The 14,861-nt window shown below is 31.7% G+C and overlaps 20 non-coding genes across 20 annotated transcripts; all 20 read left to right on the top strand.

Annotated features, from left to right (window-relative positions):
• Positions 1–4: 4 nt before the first annotated feature.
• On the top strand, positions 5–78 carry TRNAT-AGU (transfer RNA threonine (anticodon AGU)). Its single transcript has one exon. It is a non-coding gene; the product is annotated as a tRNA-Thr (tRNA).
• Positions 79–517: 439 nt separating this feature from the next.
• Positions 518–590, top strand: TRNAT-CGU (transfer RNA threonine (anticodon CGU)). The gene has a single exon. It is a non-coding gene; the product is annotated as a tRNA-Thr (tRNA).
• A 434-nt stretch (positions 591–1,024) lies between these two features.
• TRNAT-AGU (transfer RNA threonine (anticodon AGU)) lies at positions 1,025–1,098 on the top strand. Its single transcript has one exon. It is a non-coding gene; the product is annotated as a tRNA-Thr (tRNA).
• Positions 1,099–2,042: 944 nt separating this feature from the next.
• TRNAT-AGU (transfer RNA threonine (anticodon AGU)) lies at positions 2,043–2,116 on the top strand. Its single transcript has one exon. It is a non-coding gene; the product is annotated as a tRNA-Thr (tRNA).
• Positions 2,117–4,592: 2,476 nt separating this feature from the next.
• On the top strand, positions 4,593–4,665 carry TRNAT-CGU (transfer RNA threonine (anticodon CGU)). Its single transcript has one exon. It is a non-coding gene; the product is annotated as a tRNA-Thr (tRNA).
• Positions 4,666–5,099: 434 nt separating this feature from the next.
• On the top strand, positions 5,100–5,173 carry TRNAT-AGU (transfer RNA threonine (anticodon AGU)). The gene has a single exon. It is a non-coding gene; the product is annotated as a tRNA-Thr (tRNA).
• A 438-nt stretch (positions 5,174–5,611) lies between these two features.
• On the top strand, positions 5,612–5,684 carry TRNAT-CGU (transfer RNA threonine (anticodon CGU)). The gene has a single exon. It is a non-coding gene; the product is annotated as a tRNA-Thr (tRNA).
• Positions 5,685–6,118: 434 nt separating this feature from the next.
• On the top strand, positions 6,119–6,192 carry TRNAT-AGU (transfer RNA threonine (anticodon AGU)). Its single transcript has one exon. It is a non-coding gene; the product is annotated as a tRNA-Thr (tRNA).
• Positions 6,193–6,630: 438 nt separating this feature from the next.
• Positions 6,631–6,703, top strand: TRNAT-CGU (transfer RNA threonine (anticodon CGU)). Its single transcript has one exon. It is a non-coding gene; the product is annotated as a tRNA-Thr (tRNA).
• A 434-nt stretch (positions 6,704–7,137) lies between these two features.
• Positions 7,138–7,211, top strand: TRNAT-AGU (transfer RNA threonine (anticodon AGU)). The gene has a single exon. It is a non-coding gene; the product is annotated as a tRNA-Thr (tRNA).
• A 439-nt stretch (positions 7,212–7,650) lies between these two features.
• TRNAT-CGU (transfer RNA threonine (anticodon CGU)) lies at positions 7,651–7,723 on the top strand. The gene has a single exon. It is a non-coding gene; the product is annotated as a tRNA-Thr (tRNA).
• Positions 7,724–8,157: 434 nt separating this feature from the next.
• Positions 8,158–8,231, top strand: TRNAT-AGU (transfer RNA threonine (anticodon AGU)). Its single transcript has one exon. It is a non-coding gene; the product is annotated as a tRNA-Thr (tRNA).
• Positions 8,232–9,175: 944 nt separating this feature from the next.
• TRNAT-AGU (transfer RNA threonine (anticodon AGU)) lies at positions 9,176–9,249 on the top strand. The gene has a single exon. It is a non-coding gene; the product is annotated as a tRNA-Thr (tRNA).
• Positions 9,250–11,725: 2,476 nt separating this feature from the next.
• Positions 11,726–11,798, top strand: TRNAT-CGU (transfer RNA threonine (anticodon CGU)). Its single transcript has one exon. It is a non-coding gene; the product is annotated as a tRNA-Thr (tRNA).
• A 434-nt stretch (positions 11,799–12,232) lies between these two features.
• TRNAT-AGU (transfer RNA threonine (anticodon AGU)) lies at positions 12,233–12,306 on the top strand. The gene has a single exon. It is a non-coding gene; the product is annotated as a tRNA-Thr (tRNA).
• Positions 12,307–12,744: 438 nt separating this feature from the next.
• Positions 12,745–12,817, top strand: TRNAT-CGU (transfer RNA threonine (anticodon CGU)). Its single transcript has one exon. It is a non-coding gene; the product is annotated as a tRNA-Thr (tRNA).
• A 435-nt stretch (positions 12,818–13,252) lies between these two features.
• On the top strand, positions 13,253–13,326 carry TRNAT-AGU (transfer RNA threonine (anticodon AGU)). The gene has a single exon. It is a non-coding gene; the product is annotated as a tRNA-Thr (tRNA).
• Positions 13,327–13,765: 439 nt separating this feature from the next.
• TRNAT-CGU (transfer RNA threonine (anticodon CGU)) lies at positions 13,766–13,838 on the top strand. Its single transcript has one exon. It is a non-coding gene; the product is annotated as a tRNA-Thr (tRNA).
• A 434-nt stretch (positions 13,839–14,272) lies between these two features.
• Positions 14,273–14,346, top strand: TRNAT-AGU (transfer RNA threonine (anticodon AGU)). The gene has a single exon. It is a non-coding gene; the product is annotated as a tRNA-Thr (tRNA).
• Positions 14,347–14,784: 438 nt separating this feature from the next.
• On the top strand, positions 14,785–14,857 carry TRNAT-CGU (transfer RNA threonine (anticodon CGU)). The gene has a single exon. It is a non-coding gene; the product is annotated as a tRNA-Thr (tRNA).
• Positions 14,858–14,861: the final 4 nt, after the last annotated feature.

The raw sequence follows: 14,861 nt of genomic DNA, 5'->3' as shown, positions 1-14,861 counted from the left end.
AGAGGGTGCTGTGGCTTAGCTGGTTAAAGCGCCTGTTTAGTAAACAGGAGATCCTGAGTTCAAATCTCAGCAGTGCCTTGCTTTCCTCATTCTTAAATAAAAAATTATTTTCAATAAGTCGTCCTGCGATTCGATTAAATTAGAAAAGTCTGATTTATCTTTCGGTTGAACAGATCATCTTAAACCTAATAACAACTGAAAGTGTTTTCAATATTATAGTAACAATACTGTGATTGCAAAAATCAAAAAGGTATTTCAATGAGCAAGAGGCAGATGAAATATAACCCTAGATTAGAGCAATATTGATGAATATATGTAAAACACTTATTTATGAACTATTCAAAATATGGGATTGAGTTTAAAATGTGTTCTTTTGTAATACAACATAGCTATTCTTGTTTACAGATTAGGAATCCTTGCTTGTTTAACATTAGAATACATATTAAGACACTTTAACAAAGGCACAGAATTTGATTACCAATACTAAATTAATGATCCCTTCTGTATCACTAAAATAGGTGCTGTGGCTAAGTGGTTAAAGCCCCTGTTTCGTAAACAGGAAATCCTGAGTTCAAATCTCAGCAGCACCTTATTATTGGTCCTTACATGTAAAAATAATTTTCATCACGCAAATGTTTAATACATTTTAAAAAGAAAAGTGTTGTTCTCCGAACATTAGAATGGGTCATCTTAAATTGTAAAACTAACAAACGTGGTATTGTGAAGATTTTCAAAGTAATGCTTTGAATGAAAAAGGGAAAAAAGAGTGACAAAGAGCAAAATAGAGATAAAAAATCATTCTAGAGTTGAAATCAAGTAATGCATTCTTAAAGAAGGCATAATTAAAACATTTATGAACAGGATAAGCAATATATCAATGAGGTGTTTATGAATAGGATCAGTATCCTCGTCTAAAGTAGTTGAGTAGAGCGTTTTCTGAACTGAGAAATGATTATGAAAGTGAAAAACTCAGGTTTCTCTTGAACACCATATGGCAAACTGTTCCTTAAAGCATTTTCAAGAGGGTGCTGTGGCTTAGCTGGTTAAAGCGCCTGTCTAGTAAACAGGAGATCCTGAGTTCAAATCTCAGCAGTGCCTTGCTTTCCTCATTCTTAAATAAAAAACTATTTTCATTAAATCGTCCTGCGATTCAATTAAATTAGAAAAGTCTGATTTATCTATCGGTTGAACAAATCATCTTAAACCTAATAAAAACTGAAAGTGTTTTCAATATTATAGTAACAATACTGTGATTGCAAAATCAAAAAGGTATTTCAATGAGCAAGAGGCAGATGAAATATGACCCTAGATTGAGCAATATTGATGAATAAATGTAAAACACTTATTTATAAACTATTCAAAATATGGGATTGAGTTTAAAATGTGTTCTTTTTTAATACAACATAGCTATTCTTGTTTACAGATTAGGAATCCTTGCTTGTTTAACATTAGAATACATATTAAGACACTTTAACACAGGCACAGAAGTTGATCACCAATACCAAATTAATGATCCCTTCTGTAGCACTAAAGTAGATGCTGTGGCCAAGTGGTTAAAGCGCCTGTCTCGTAAACATGAAATCCTGAGTTCAAATCTCAGCAGCACCTTATTATTGGTCCTTACATGTAAAAATAATTTTCATCACGCAAATGTTTAATACATTTTAAAAAGAAAAGTGTTGTTCTGTGAACATTAGAATGCGTCATCTTAAATTGAAAAACAAAAAAACGTGGTGTTGTGAAGATTTTCAAAGTAATGTTTTGAATGAAAAAGGGAAAAAAGAGTGACAAAGAGCAAAATAGAGATAAAAAATCATTCTAGAGTTGAATTCAAGTAATGCATTCTTAAAGAAGGCATGATTAAAACATTTATGAACAAGATAAGCAATATATAAATGAGGTGTTTATGAATAGGATCAGTATCCTCGTCTAAAGTAGTTGAGTAGAGCGTTTTCTGAACTGAGAAATGATTATGAAAGTGAAAAACTCAGGATTCTCTTGAACACCATATGGCAAACTGTTCCTTAAAGCATTTTCAAGAGGGTGCTGTGGCTTAGCTGGTTAAAGCGCCTGTCTAGTAAACAGGAGATCCTGAGTTCAACTCTCAGCAGTGCCTTGCTTTCCTCATTCTTATATAAAAAACTATTTTCATTAAGTCGTCCTGCGATTCAATTCAATTAGAAAAGTCTGATTTATCTTTCGGTTGAACAGATCATCTTAAACCTAATAAAAACTGAATGTGTTTTCAATATTATAGTAACAATACTGTGATTGCAATATCAAAAAGGTATTTCAATGAGTAAGAGGCAGATGAAATATAACCCCAGATTTGAGCAATATTGATGAATATATGTAAAACACTTATTTGTGAACTATTCAAAATATGGGATTGAGTTTAAAATGTGTTCTTTTGTAATACAACATAGCTATTCTTGTTTACAGATTAGGAATCCTTGCTTGTTTAACATTAGAATACATATTAAGACACTTTAACACAGGCACAGAATTTGATCACCAATACTAAATTAATGATCCCTTCTGTAGCACTAAAAGAGCTGCTGTGGCTAAGTGGTTAAAGCGCCTGTCTCATAAACAAGAAATCCTGCGTTCAAATCTCAGCAGCACCTTATTATTGGTCCTTACATGTAAAAATAATTTTCAGCACGCAAATGTTTAATATATTTTAAAAAGAAAAGTGTTGTTCTGTGAACATTAGAATGGGTCATCTTAAATTGAAAAACAAAAAAACGTGGTATTGTGAAGATTTTCAAAGTAATGCTTTGAATGAAAAAGGGAAAAAAGAGTGACAAAGAGCAAAATCGAGATAAAAAATCATTCTAGAGTTGAATTCAAGTAATGCATTCTTAAAGAAGGCATAATTAAAACATTTATGAACAGGATAAGCAATATATCAATGAGGTGTTTATGAATAGGATCAGTATCCTCGTCTAAACTATTTGAGTAGTGCGTTTTCTGAACTGAGAAATGATTATGAAAGTGAAAAACTCAGGTTTCTCTTGAACACCATATGGCAAACTGTTCCTTAAAACATTTTCAAGAGGGTGCTGTGGCTTACCTGGATAAAGCGCCTATCTAGTGAACAGGAGATCCTGAGTTCAAATCTCAGCAGTGCCTTGCTTTCCTCATTCTTAAATAAAAAATTATTTTCATTAAGTCATCCTGCGATTCAATTAAATTAGAAAAGTCTGATTTATCTTTCGGTTGAACAGATCATCTTAAACCTAATAAAAACTGAAAGTGTTTTCAATATTATAGTAACAATACTGTGATTGCAAAATCAAAAAGGTATTTCAATGAGCAAGAGGCAGATGAAATATGACCCTAGATTTGAGCAATATTGATGAATATATGTAAAACACTTATTTATAAACTATTCAAAATATGGGATTGAGTTTAAAATGTGTTCTTTTTTAATACAACATAGCTATTCTTGTTTACAGATTAGGAATCCTTGCTTGTTTAACATTAGAATACATATTAAGACACTTTAACACAGGCACAGAAGTTGATCACCAATACTAAATTAATGATCCCTTCAGTATCACTAAAGTAGATGCTGTGGCTAAGTGGTTAAAGTGCCTGTCTCGTAAACAGGAAATCCTGAGTTCAAATCTCAGCAGCACCTTATTATTGGTCCTTACATGTAAAAATAATTTTCATCACGCAAATGTTTAATACATTTTAAAAAGAAAAGTGTTGTTCTGTGAACATTAGAATGGGTCATCTTAAATTGAAAAACAAAAAAACGTGGTATTGTGAAGATTTTCAAAGTAATGCTTTGAATGAAACAGGGAAAAAAGAGTGACAAAGAGCAAAATAGAGATGAAAAATCATTCTAGAGTTGAAATCAAGTAATGCATTCTTAAAGAAGGCATAATTAAAACATTTATGAACAGGATAAGCAATATATCAATGAGGTGTTTATGAATAGGATCAGTATCCTCGTCTAAACTATTTGAGTAGTGCGTTTTCTGAACTGAGAAATGATTATGAAAGTGAAAAACTCAGGTTTCTCTTGAACACCATATGGCAAACTGTTCCTTAAAGCATTTTCAAGAGGGTGCAGTGGCTTAGCTGGTTAAAGCGCCTGTCTAGTAAACAGGACACCTGAGTTCAAATCTCAGCATTGCCTTGCTTTCCTCATTCTTAAATAAAAAACTATTTTCATTAATTCGTCCTGCGATTCAATTAAATTAGAAAAGTCTGATTTATTTTTCGGTTGAACAGATCATCTTAAACCTATTAAAAACTGAAAGTGTTTTCAATATTATAGTAACAATACTGTGATTGCAAAAATCAAAAAGGTATTTCAATGAGCAAGAGGCAGATGAAATATAACCCTAGATTTGAGCAATATTGATTAATATATGTAAAACACTTATTTATGAACTATTCAACATATGGGATTGAATTTAAATTTTGTTCTTTTTTAATACAACATAGCTATTCTTGTTTACAGATTAGGAATCCTTGCTTGTTTAACATTAGAAAACTTATTAGGACACTTTAACACAGGCACAGAATTTGATCACCAATACTAAATTAATGATCCCTTCTGTATCACTAAAATAGGTGCTGTGGCTAAGTGGTTAAAGCCCCTGTCTCGTAAACAGGAAATCCTGAGTTCAAATCTCAGCAGCACCTTATTATTGGTCCTTACATGTAAAAATAATTTTCATCACGCAAATGTTTAATACATTTTAAAAAGAAAAGTGTTGTTCTGTGAACATTAGAATGGGTCATCTTAAATTGAAAAACAAAAAAACATGGTATTGTGAAGATTTTCAAAGTAATGCTTTGAATGAAAAAGGGAAAAAAGAGTGACAAAGAGCAAAATAGAGATAAAAAATCATTCTAGAGTTGAAATCAAGTAATGCATTCTTAAAGAAGGCATAATTAAAACATTTATGAACAGGATAAGCAATATATCAATGAGGTGTTTATCAATAGGATCAGTATCCTCGTCTAAAGTAGTTGAGTAGAGCGTTTTCTGAACTGAGAAATGATTATGAAAGTGAAAAACTCAGGATTCTCTTGAACACCATATGGCAAACTGTTCCTTAAAGCATTTTCAAGAGGGTGCTGTGGCTTAGCTGGTTAAAGTGCCTGTCTAGTAAACAGGAGATCCTGAGTTCAAATCTCAGCAGTGCCTTGCTTTCCTCATTCTTAAATAAAAAACTATTTTCATTAATTCATCCTGCGATTCAATTAAATTAGAAAAGTTTGATTTATCTTTCGGTTGAACAGATCATCTTAAACCTAATAAAAACTGAAAGTGTTTTCAATATTATAGTAACAATACTGTGATTGCAAAATCAAAAAGGTATTTCAATGAGCAAGAGGCAGATGAAATATAACCCTATATTTGAGCAATATTGATGAATATATGTAAAACACTTATTTATGAACTATTCAAAATATGGGATTGAGTTCAAAATGTGTTCTTTTTTAATACAACGTAGCAATTCTTGTTTACAGATTAGGAATCCTTGCTTGTTTAACATTAGAATACATATTAAGACACTTTAACACAGGCACAGAATTTGATCACCAATCCTAAATTAATAATCCCTTCTATATCACTAAAGTAGGTGCTGTGGCTAAGTGGTTAAAGCGCCTGTCTCGTAAACAGGAAATCCTGAGTTCAAATCTCAGCAGCACCTTATTATTGGTCCTTACATGTGAAAATAATTTTCATCACGCAAATGTTTAATACATTTTAAAAAGAAAAGTGTTGTTCTGTGAACATTAGAATGGGTCATCTTAAATTGAAAAACAAAAAAACGTGGTATTGTGAAGATTTTCAAAGTAATGCTTTGAATGAAAAAGGGAAAAAAGAGTGACAAAGAGCAAAATAGAGATAAAAAATCATTCTAGAGTTGAATTCAAGTAATGCATTCTTAAAGAAGGCATGATTAAAACATTTATGAACAAGATAAGCAATATATCAATGAGGTATTTATGAATAGAATCAGTATCCTCGTCTAAAGTAGTTGAGTAGAGCGTTTTCTGAACTGAGAAATGATTATGAAAGTGAAAAACTCAGGATTCTCTTGAACACCATATGGCAAACGGTTCCTTAGAGCATTTTCAAGAGGGTGTTGTGGCTTAGCTGGTTAAAGCGCCTGTCTAGTAAACAGGAGATCCTGAGTTCAAATCTCAGCAGTGCCTTGCTTTCCTTATTCTTAAATAAAAAACTATTTTCATTAAGTCGTCCTGCGATTCAATTCAATTAGAAAAGTCTGATTTATCTTTCGGTTGAACAGATCATCTTAAACCTAATAAAAACTGAAAGTGTTTTCAATATTATAGTAACAATACTGTGATTGCAAAATCAAAAAGGTATTTCAATGAGCAAGAGGCAGATGAAATATAACCCTATATTTGAGCAATATTGATGAATATATGTAAAACACTTATTTATGAACTATTCAAAATATGGGATTGAGTTCAAAATGTGTTCTTTTTTAATACAACGTAGCAATTCTTGTTTACAGATTAGGAATCCTTGCTTGTTTAACATTAGAATACATATTAAGACACTTTAACACAGGCACAGAATTTGATCACCAATCCTAAATTAATAATCCCTTCTATATCACTTAAGTAGGTGCTGTGGCTAAGTGGTTAAAGCGCCTGTCTCGTAAACAGGAAATCCTGAGTTCAAATCTCGGCAGCACCTTATTATTGGTCCTTACATGTGAAAATAATTTTCATCACGCAAATGTTTAATACATTTTAAAAAGAAAAGTGTTGTTCTGTGAACATTAGAATGGGTAATCTTAAATTGAAAAACAAAAAAACGTGGTATTGTGAAGATTTTCAAAGTAATGCTTTGAATGAAAAAGGGAAAAAAGAGTGACAAAGAGCAAAATAGAGATAAAAAATCATTCTAGAGTTGAATTCAAGTAATGCATTCTTAAAGAAGGCATGATTAAAACATTTATGAACAAGATAAGCAATATATCAATGAGGTATTTATGAATAGAATCAGTATCCTCGTCTAAAGTAGTTGAGTAGAGCGTTTTCTGAACTGAGAAATGATTATGAAAGTGAAAAACTCAGGATTCTCTTGAACACCATATGGCAAACGGTTCCTTAGAGCATTTTCAAGAGGGTGTTGTGGCTTAGCTGGTTAAAGCGCCTGTCTAGTAAACAGGAGATCCTGAGTTCAAATCTCAGCAGTGCCTTGCTTTCCTCATTCTTAAATAAAAAACTATTTTCATTAAGTCGTCCTGCGATTCAATTCAATTAGCAAAGTCTGATTTATCTTTCGGTTGAACAGATCATCTTAAACCTAATAAAAACTGAAATTGTTTTCAATATTATAGTAACAATACTGTGATTGCAAAAATCAAAAAGGTATTTCAATGAGCAAGAGGCAGATGAAATATAACCCTAGATTTGAGCAATATTGATGAATATATGTAAAACACTTATTTATGAACTATTCAAAATATGGGATTGAGTTTAAAATGTGTTCTTTTGTAATACAACATAGCTATTCTTGTTTACAGATTAGAAATCCTTGCTTGTTTAACATTAGAATACATATTAAGAAACTTTAACACAGGCACAGAATTTGATCACCAATACTAAATTAATGATCCCTTCTGTATCACTAAAATAGGTGCTGTGGCTAAGTGGTTAAAGCGCCTGTCTCGTAAACAGGAAATCCTGAGTTCAAATCTCAGCAGCACCTTATTATTGGTCCTTACATGTAAAAATAATTTTCATCACGCAAATGTTTAATACATTTTAAAAAGAAAAGTGTTGTTCTGTGAACATTAGAATGGGTCATCTTAAATTGAAAAACAAAAAAACGTGGTATTGTGAAGATTTTCAAAGTAATGCTTTGAATGAAAAAGGGAAAAAAAAGTGACAAAGAGCAAAATAGAGATAAAAAATCATTCTAGAGTTGAATTCAAGTAATGCATTCTTAAAGAAGGCATGATTAAAACATTTATGAACAAGATAAGCAATATATCAATGAGGTGTTTATGAATAGGATCAGTATCCTCGTCTAAAGTTGTTGAGTAGAGCGTTTTCTGAACTGAGAAATGATTATGAAAGTGAAAAACTCAGGTTTCTCTTGAACACCATATGGCAAACTGTTCCTTAAAGCATTTTCAAGAGGGTGCTGTGGCTTAGCTGGTTAAAGCGCCTGTCTAGTAAACAGGAGATCCTGAGTTCAAATCTCAGCAGTGCCTTGCTTTCCTCATTCTTAAATAAAAAACTATTTTCATTAAATCGTCCTGCGATTCAATTAAATTAGAAAAGTCTGATTTATCTATCGGTTGAACAAATCATCTTAAACCTAATAAAAACTGAAAGTGTTTTCAATATTATAGTAACAATACTGTGATTGCAAAATCAAAAAGGTATTTCAATGAGCAAGAGGCAGATGAAATATGACCCTAGATTGAGCAATATTGATGAATAAATGTAAAACACTTATTTATAAACTATTCAAAATATGGGATTGAGTTTAAAATGTGTTCTTTTTTAATACAACATAGCTATTCTTGTTTACAGATTAGGAATCCTTGCTTGTTTAACATTAGAATACATATTAAGACACTTTAACACAGGCACAGAAGTTGATCACCAATACCAAATTAATGATCCCTTCTGTAGCACTAAAGTAGATGCTGTGGCCAAGTGGTTAAAGCGCCTGTCTCGTAAACATGAAATCCTGAGTTCAAATCTCAGCAGCACCTTATTATTGGTCCTTACATGTAAAAATAATTTTCATCACGCAAATGTTTAATACATTTTAAAAAGAAAAGTGTTGTTCTGTGAACATTAGAATGCGTCATCTTAAATTGAAAAACAAAAAAACGTGGTGTTGTGAAGATTTTCAAAGTAATGTTTTGAATGAAAAAGGGAAAAAAGAGTGACAAAGAGCAAAATAGAGATAAAAAATCATTCTAGAGTTGAATTCAAGTAATGCATTCTTAAAGAAGGCATGATTAAAACATTTATGAACAAGATAAGCAATATATAAATGAGGTGTTTATGAATAGGATCAGTATCCTCGTCTAAAGTAGTTGAGTAGAGCGTTTTCTGAACTGAGAAATGATTATGAAAGTGAAAAACTCAGGATTCTCTTGAACACCATATGGCAAACTGTTCCTTAAAGCATTTTCAAGAGGGTGCTGTGGCTTAGCTGGTTAAAGCGCCTGTCTAGTAAACAGGAGATCCTGAGTTCAACTCTCAGCAGTGCCTTGCTTTCCTCATTCTTATATAAAAAACTATTTTCATTAAGTCGTCCTGCGATTCAATTCAATTAGAAAAGTCTGATTTATCTTTCGGTTGAACAGATCATCTTAAACCTAATAAAAACTGAATGTGTTTTCAATATTATAGTAACAATACTGTGATTGCAATATCAAAAAGGTATTTCAATGAGTAAGAGGCAGATGAAATATAACCCCAGATTTGAGCAATATTGATGAATATATGTAAAACACTTATTTGTGAACTATTCAAAATATGGGATTGAGTTTAAAATGTGTTCTTTTGTAATACAACATAGCTATTCTTGTTTACAGATTAGGAATCCTTGCTTGTTTAACATTAGAATACATATTAAGACACTTTAACACAGGCACAGAATTTGATCACCAATACTAAATTAATGATCCCTTCTGTAGCACTAAAAGAGCTGCTGTGGCTAAGTGGTTAAAGCGCCTGTCTCATAAACAAGAAATCCTGCGTTCAAATCTCAGCAGCACCTTATTATTGGTCCTTACATGTAAAAATAATTTTCAGCACGCAAATGTTTAATATATTTTAAAAAGAAAAGTGTTGTTCTGTGAACATTAGAATGGGTCATCTTAAATTGAAAAACAAAAAAACGTGGTATTGTGAAGATTTTCAAAGTAATGCTTTGAATGAAAAAGGGAAAAAAGAGTGACAAAGAGCAAAATCGAGATAAAAAATCATTCTAGAGTTGAATTCAAGTAATGCATTCTTAAAGAAGGCATAATTAAAACATTTATGAACAGGATAAGCAATATATCAATGAGGTGTTTATGAATAGGATCAGTATCCTCGTCTAAACTATTTGAGTAGTGCGTTTTCTGAACTGAGAAATGATTATGAAAGTGAAAAACTCAGGTTTCTCTTGAACACCATATGGCAAACTGTTCCTTAAAACATTTTCAAGAGGGTGCTGTGGCTTACCTGGATAAAGCGCCTATCTAGTGAACAGGAGATCCTGAGTTCAAATCTCAGCAGTGCCTTGCTTTCCTCATTCTTAAATAAAAAATTATTTTCATTAAGTCATCCTGCGATTCAATTAAATTAGAAAAGTCTGATTTATCTTTCGGTTGAACAGATCATCTTAAACCTAATAAAAACTGAAAGTGTTTTCAATATTATAGTAACAATACTGTGATTGCAAAATCAAAAAGGTATTTCAATGAGCAAGAGGCAGATGAAATATGACCCTAGATTTGAGCAATATTGATGAATATATGTAAAACACTTATTTATAAACTATTCAAAATATGGGATTGAGTTTAAAATGTGTTCTTTTTTAATACAACATAGCTATTCTTGTTTACAGATTAGGAATCCTTGCTTGTTTAACATTAGAATACATATTAAGACACTTTAACACAGGCACAGAAGTTGATCACCAATACTAAATTAATGATCCCTTCAGTATCACTAAAGTAGATGCTGTGGCTAAGTGGTTAAAGTGCCTGTCTCGTAAACAGGAAATCCTGAGTTCAAATCTCAGCAGCACCTTATTATTGGTCCTTACATGTAAAAATAATTTTCATCACGCAAATGTTTAATACATTTTAAAAAGAAAAGTGTTGTTCTGTGAACATTAGAATGGGTCATCTTAAATTGAAAAACAAAAAAACGTGGTATTGTGAAGATTTTCAAAGTAATGCTTTGAATGAAACAGGGAAAAAAGAGTGACAAAGAGCAAAATAGAGATGAAAAATCATTCTAGAGTTGAAATCAAGTAATGCATTCTTAAAGAAGGCATAATTAAAACATTTATGAACAGGATAAGCAATATATCAATGAGGTGTTTATGAATAGGATCAGTATCCTCGTCTAAACTATTTGAGTAGTGCGTTTTCTGAACTGAGAAATGATTATGAAAGTGAAAAACTCAGGTTTCTCTTGAACACCATATGGCAAACTGTTCCTTAAAGCATTTTCAAGAGGGTGCAGTGGCTTAGCTGGTTAAAGCGCCTGTCTAGTAAACAGGACACCTGAGTTCAAATCTCAGCATTGCCTTGCTTTCCTCATTCTTAAATAAAAAACTATTTTCATTAATTCGTCCTGCGATTCAATTAAATTAGAAAAGTCTGATTTATTTTTCGGTTGAACAGATCATCTTAAACCTATTAAAAACTGAAAGTGTTTTCAATATTATAGTAACAATACTGTGATTGCAAAAATCAAAAAGGTATTTCAATGAGCAAGAGGCAGATGAAATATAACCCTAGATTTGAGCAATATTGATTAATATATGTAAAACACTTATTTATGAACTATTCAACATATGGGATTGAATTTAAATTTTGTTCTTTTTTAATACAACATAGCTATTCTTGTTTACAGATTAGGAATCCTTGCTTGTTTAACATTAGAAAACTTATTAGGACACTTTAACACAGGCACAGAATTTGATCACCAATACTAAATTAATGATCCCTTCTGTATCACTAAAATAGGTGCTGTGGCTAAGTGGTTAAAGCCCCTGTCTCGTAAACAGGAAATCCTGAGTTCAAATCTCAGCAGCACCTTATTATTGGTCCTTACATGTAAAAATAATTTTCATCACGCAAATGTTTAATACATTTTAAAAAGAAAAGTGTTGTTCTGTGAACATTAGAATGGGTCATCTTAAATTGAAAAACAAAAAAACATGGTATTGTGAAGATTTTCAAAGTAATGCTTTGAATGAAAAAGGGAAAAAAGAGTGACAAAGAGCAAAATAGAGATAAAAAATCATTCTAGAGTTGAAATCAAGTAATGCATTCTTAAAGAAGGCATAATTAAAACATTTATGAACAGGATAAGCAATATATCAATGAGGTGTTTATCAATAGGATCAGTATCCTCGTCTAAAGTAGTTGAGTAGAGCGTTTTCTGAACTGAGAAATGATTATGAAAGTGAAAAACTCAGGATTCTCTTGAACACCATATGGCAAACTGTTCCTTAAAGCATTTTCAAGAGGGTGCTGTGGCTTAGCTGGTTAAAGTGCCTGTCTAGTAAACAGGAGATCCTGAGTTCAAATCTCAGCAGTGCCTTGCTTTCCTCATTCTTAAATAAAAAACTATTTTCATTAATTCATCCTGCGATTCAATTAAATTAGAAAAGTTTGATTTATCTTTCGGTTGAACAGATCATCTTAAACCTAATAAAAACTGAAAGTGTTTTCAATATTATAGTAACAATACTGTGATTGCAAAATCAAAAAGGTATTTCAATGAGCAAGAGGCAGATGAAATATAACCCTATATTTGAGCAATATTGATGAATATATGTAAAACACTTATTTATGAACTATTCAAAATATGGGATTGAGTTCAAAATGTGTTCTTTTTTAATACAACGTAGCAATTCTTGTTTACAGATTAGGAATCCTTGCTTGTTTAACATTAGAATACATATTAAGACACTTTAACACAGGCACAGAATTTGATCACCAATCCTAAATTAATAATCCCTTCTATATCACTAAAGTAGGTGCTGTGGCTAAGTGGTTAAAGCGCCTGTCTCGTAAACAGGAAATCCTGAGTTCAAATCTCAGCAGCACCTTATTATTGGTCCTTACATGTGAAAATAATTTTCATCACGCAAATGTTTAATACATTTTAAAAAGAAAAGTGTTGTTCTGTGAACATTAGAATGGGTCATCTTAAATTGAAAAACAAAAAAACGTGGTATTGTGAAGATTTTCAAAGTAATGCTTTGAATGAAAAAGGGAAAAAAGAGTGACAAAGAGCAAAATAGAGATAAAAAATCATTCTAGAGTTGAATTCAAGTAATGCATTCTTAAAGAAGGCATGATTAAAACATTTATGAACAAGATAAGCAATATATCAATGAGGTATTTATGAATAGAATCAGTATCCTCGTCTAAAGTAGTTGAGTTAGAGCGTTTTCTGAACTGAGAAATGATTATGAAAGTGAAAAACTCAGGATTCTCTTGAACACCATATGGCAAACGGTTCCTTAGAGCATTTTCAAGAGGGTGTTGTGGCTTAGCTGGTTAAAGCGCCTGTCTAGTAAACAGGAGATCCTGAGTTCAAATCTCAGCAGTGCCTTGCTTTCCTCATTCTTAAATAAAAAACTATTTTCATTAAGTCGTCCTGCGATTCAATTCAATTAGCAAAGTCTGATTTATCTTTCGGTTGAACAGATCATCTTAAACCTAATAAAAACTGAAATTGTTTTCAATATTATAGTAACAATACTGTGATTGCAAAAATCAAAAAGGTATTTCAATGAGCAAGAGGCAGATGAAATATAACCCTAGATTTGAGCAATATTGATGAATATATGTAAAACACTTATTTATGAACTAATCAAAATATGGGATTGAGTTTAAAATGTGTTCTTTTGTAATACAACATAGCTATTCTTGTTTACAGATTAGAAATCCTTGCTTGTTTAACATTAGAATACATATTAAGAAACTTTAACACAGGCACAGAATTTGATCACCAATACTAAATTAATGATCCCTTCTGTATCACTAAAATAGGTGCTGTGGCTAAGTGGTTAAAGCGCCTGTCTCGTAAACAGGAAATCCTGAGTTCAAATCTCAGCAGCACCTTATTATTGGTCCTTACATGTAAAAATAATTTTCATCACGCAAATGTTTAATACATTTTAAAAAGAAAAGTGTTGTTCTGTGAACATTAGAATGGGTCATCTTAAATTGAAAAACAAAAAAACGTGGTATTGTGAAGATTTTCAAAGTAATGCTTTGAATGAAAAAGGGAAAAAAAAGTGACAAAGAGCAAAATGGAGATAAAAAATCATTCTAGAGTTGAATTCAAGTAATGCATTCTTAAAGAAGGCATGATTAAAACATTTATGAACAAGATAAGCAATATATCAATGAGGTGTTTATGAATAGGATCAGTATCCTCATCTAAAGTTGTTGAGTAGAGCGTTTTCTGAACTGAGAAATGATTATGAAAGTGAAAAACTCAGGATTCTCTTGAACACCATATGGCAAACTGTTCCTTAAAGCATTTTCAAGAGGGTGCTGTGGCTTAGCTGGTTAAAGCGCCTGTCTAGTAAACAGGAGATCCTGAGTTCAAATCTCAGCAGTGCCTTGCTTTCCTTATTCTTAAATAAAAAACTATTTTCATTAAGTCGTCCTGCGATTCAATTCAATTAGAAAAGTCTGATTTATCTTTCGGTTGAACAGATCATCTTAAACCTAATAAAAACTGAAAGTGTTTTCAATATTATAGTAACAATACTGTGATTGCAAAATCAAAAAGGTATTTCAATGAGCAAGAGGCAGATGAAATATAACCCTATATTTGAGCAATATTGATGAATATATGTAAAACACTTATTTATGAACTATTCAAAATATGGGATTGAGTTCAAAATGTGTTCTTTTTTAATACAACGTAGCAATTCTTGTTTACAGATTAGGAATCCTTGCTTGTTTAACATTAGAATACATATTAAGACACTTTAACACAGGCACAGAATTTGATCACCAATCCTAAATTAATAATCCCTTCTATATCACTTAAGTAGGTGCTGTGGCTAAGTGGTTAAAGCGCCTGTCTCGTAAACAGGAAATCCTGAGTTCAAATCTCGGCAGCACCTTATT

Source organism: Triturus cristatus, chromosome 8 (assembly GCF_964204655.1).
Source record: "Triturus cristatus chromosome 8, aTriCri1.1, whole genome shotgun sequence".
NCBI lineage: Eukaryota > Metazoa > Chordata > Amphibia > Caudata > Salamandridae > Triturus > Triturus cristatus.
Note: the sequence above shows the minus strand (reverse complement) of the source record. Positions and strands in the feature narration are given on the sequence as shown.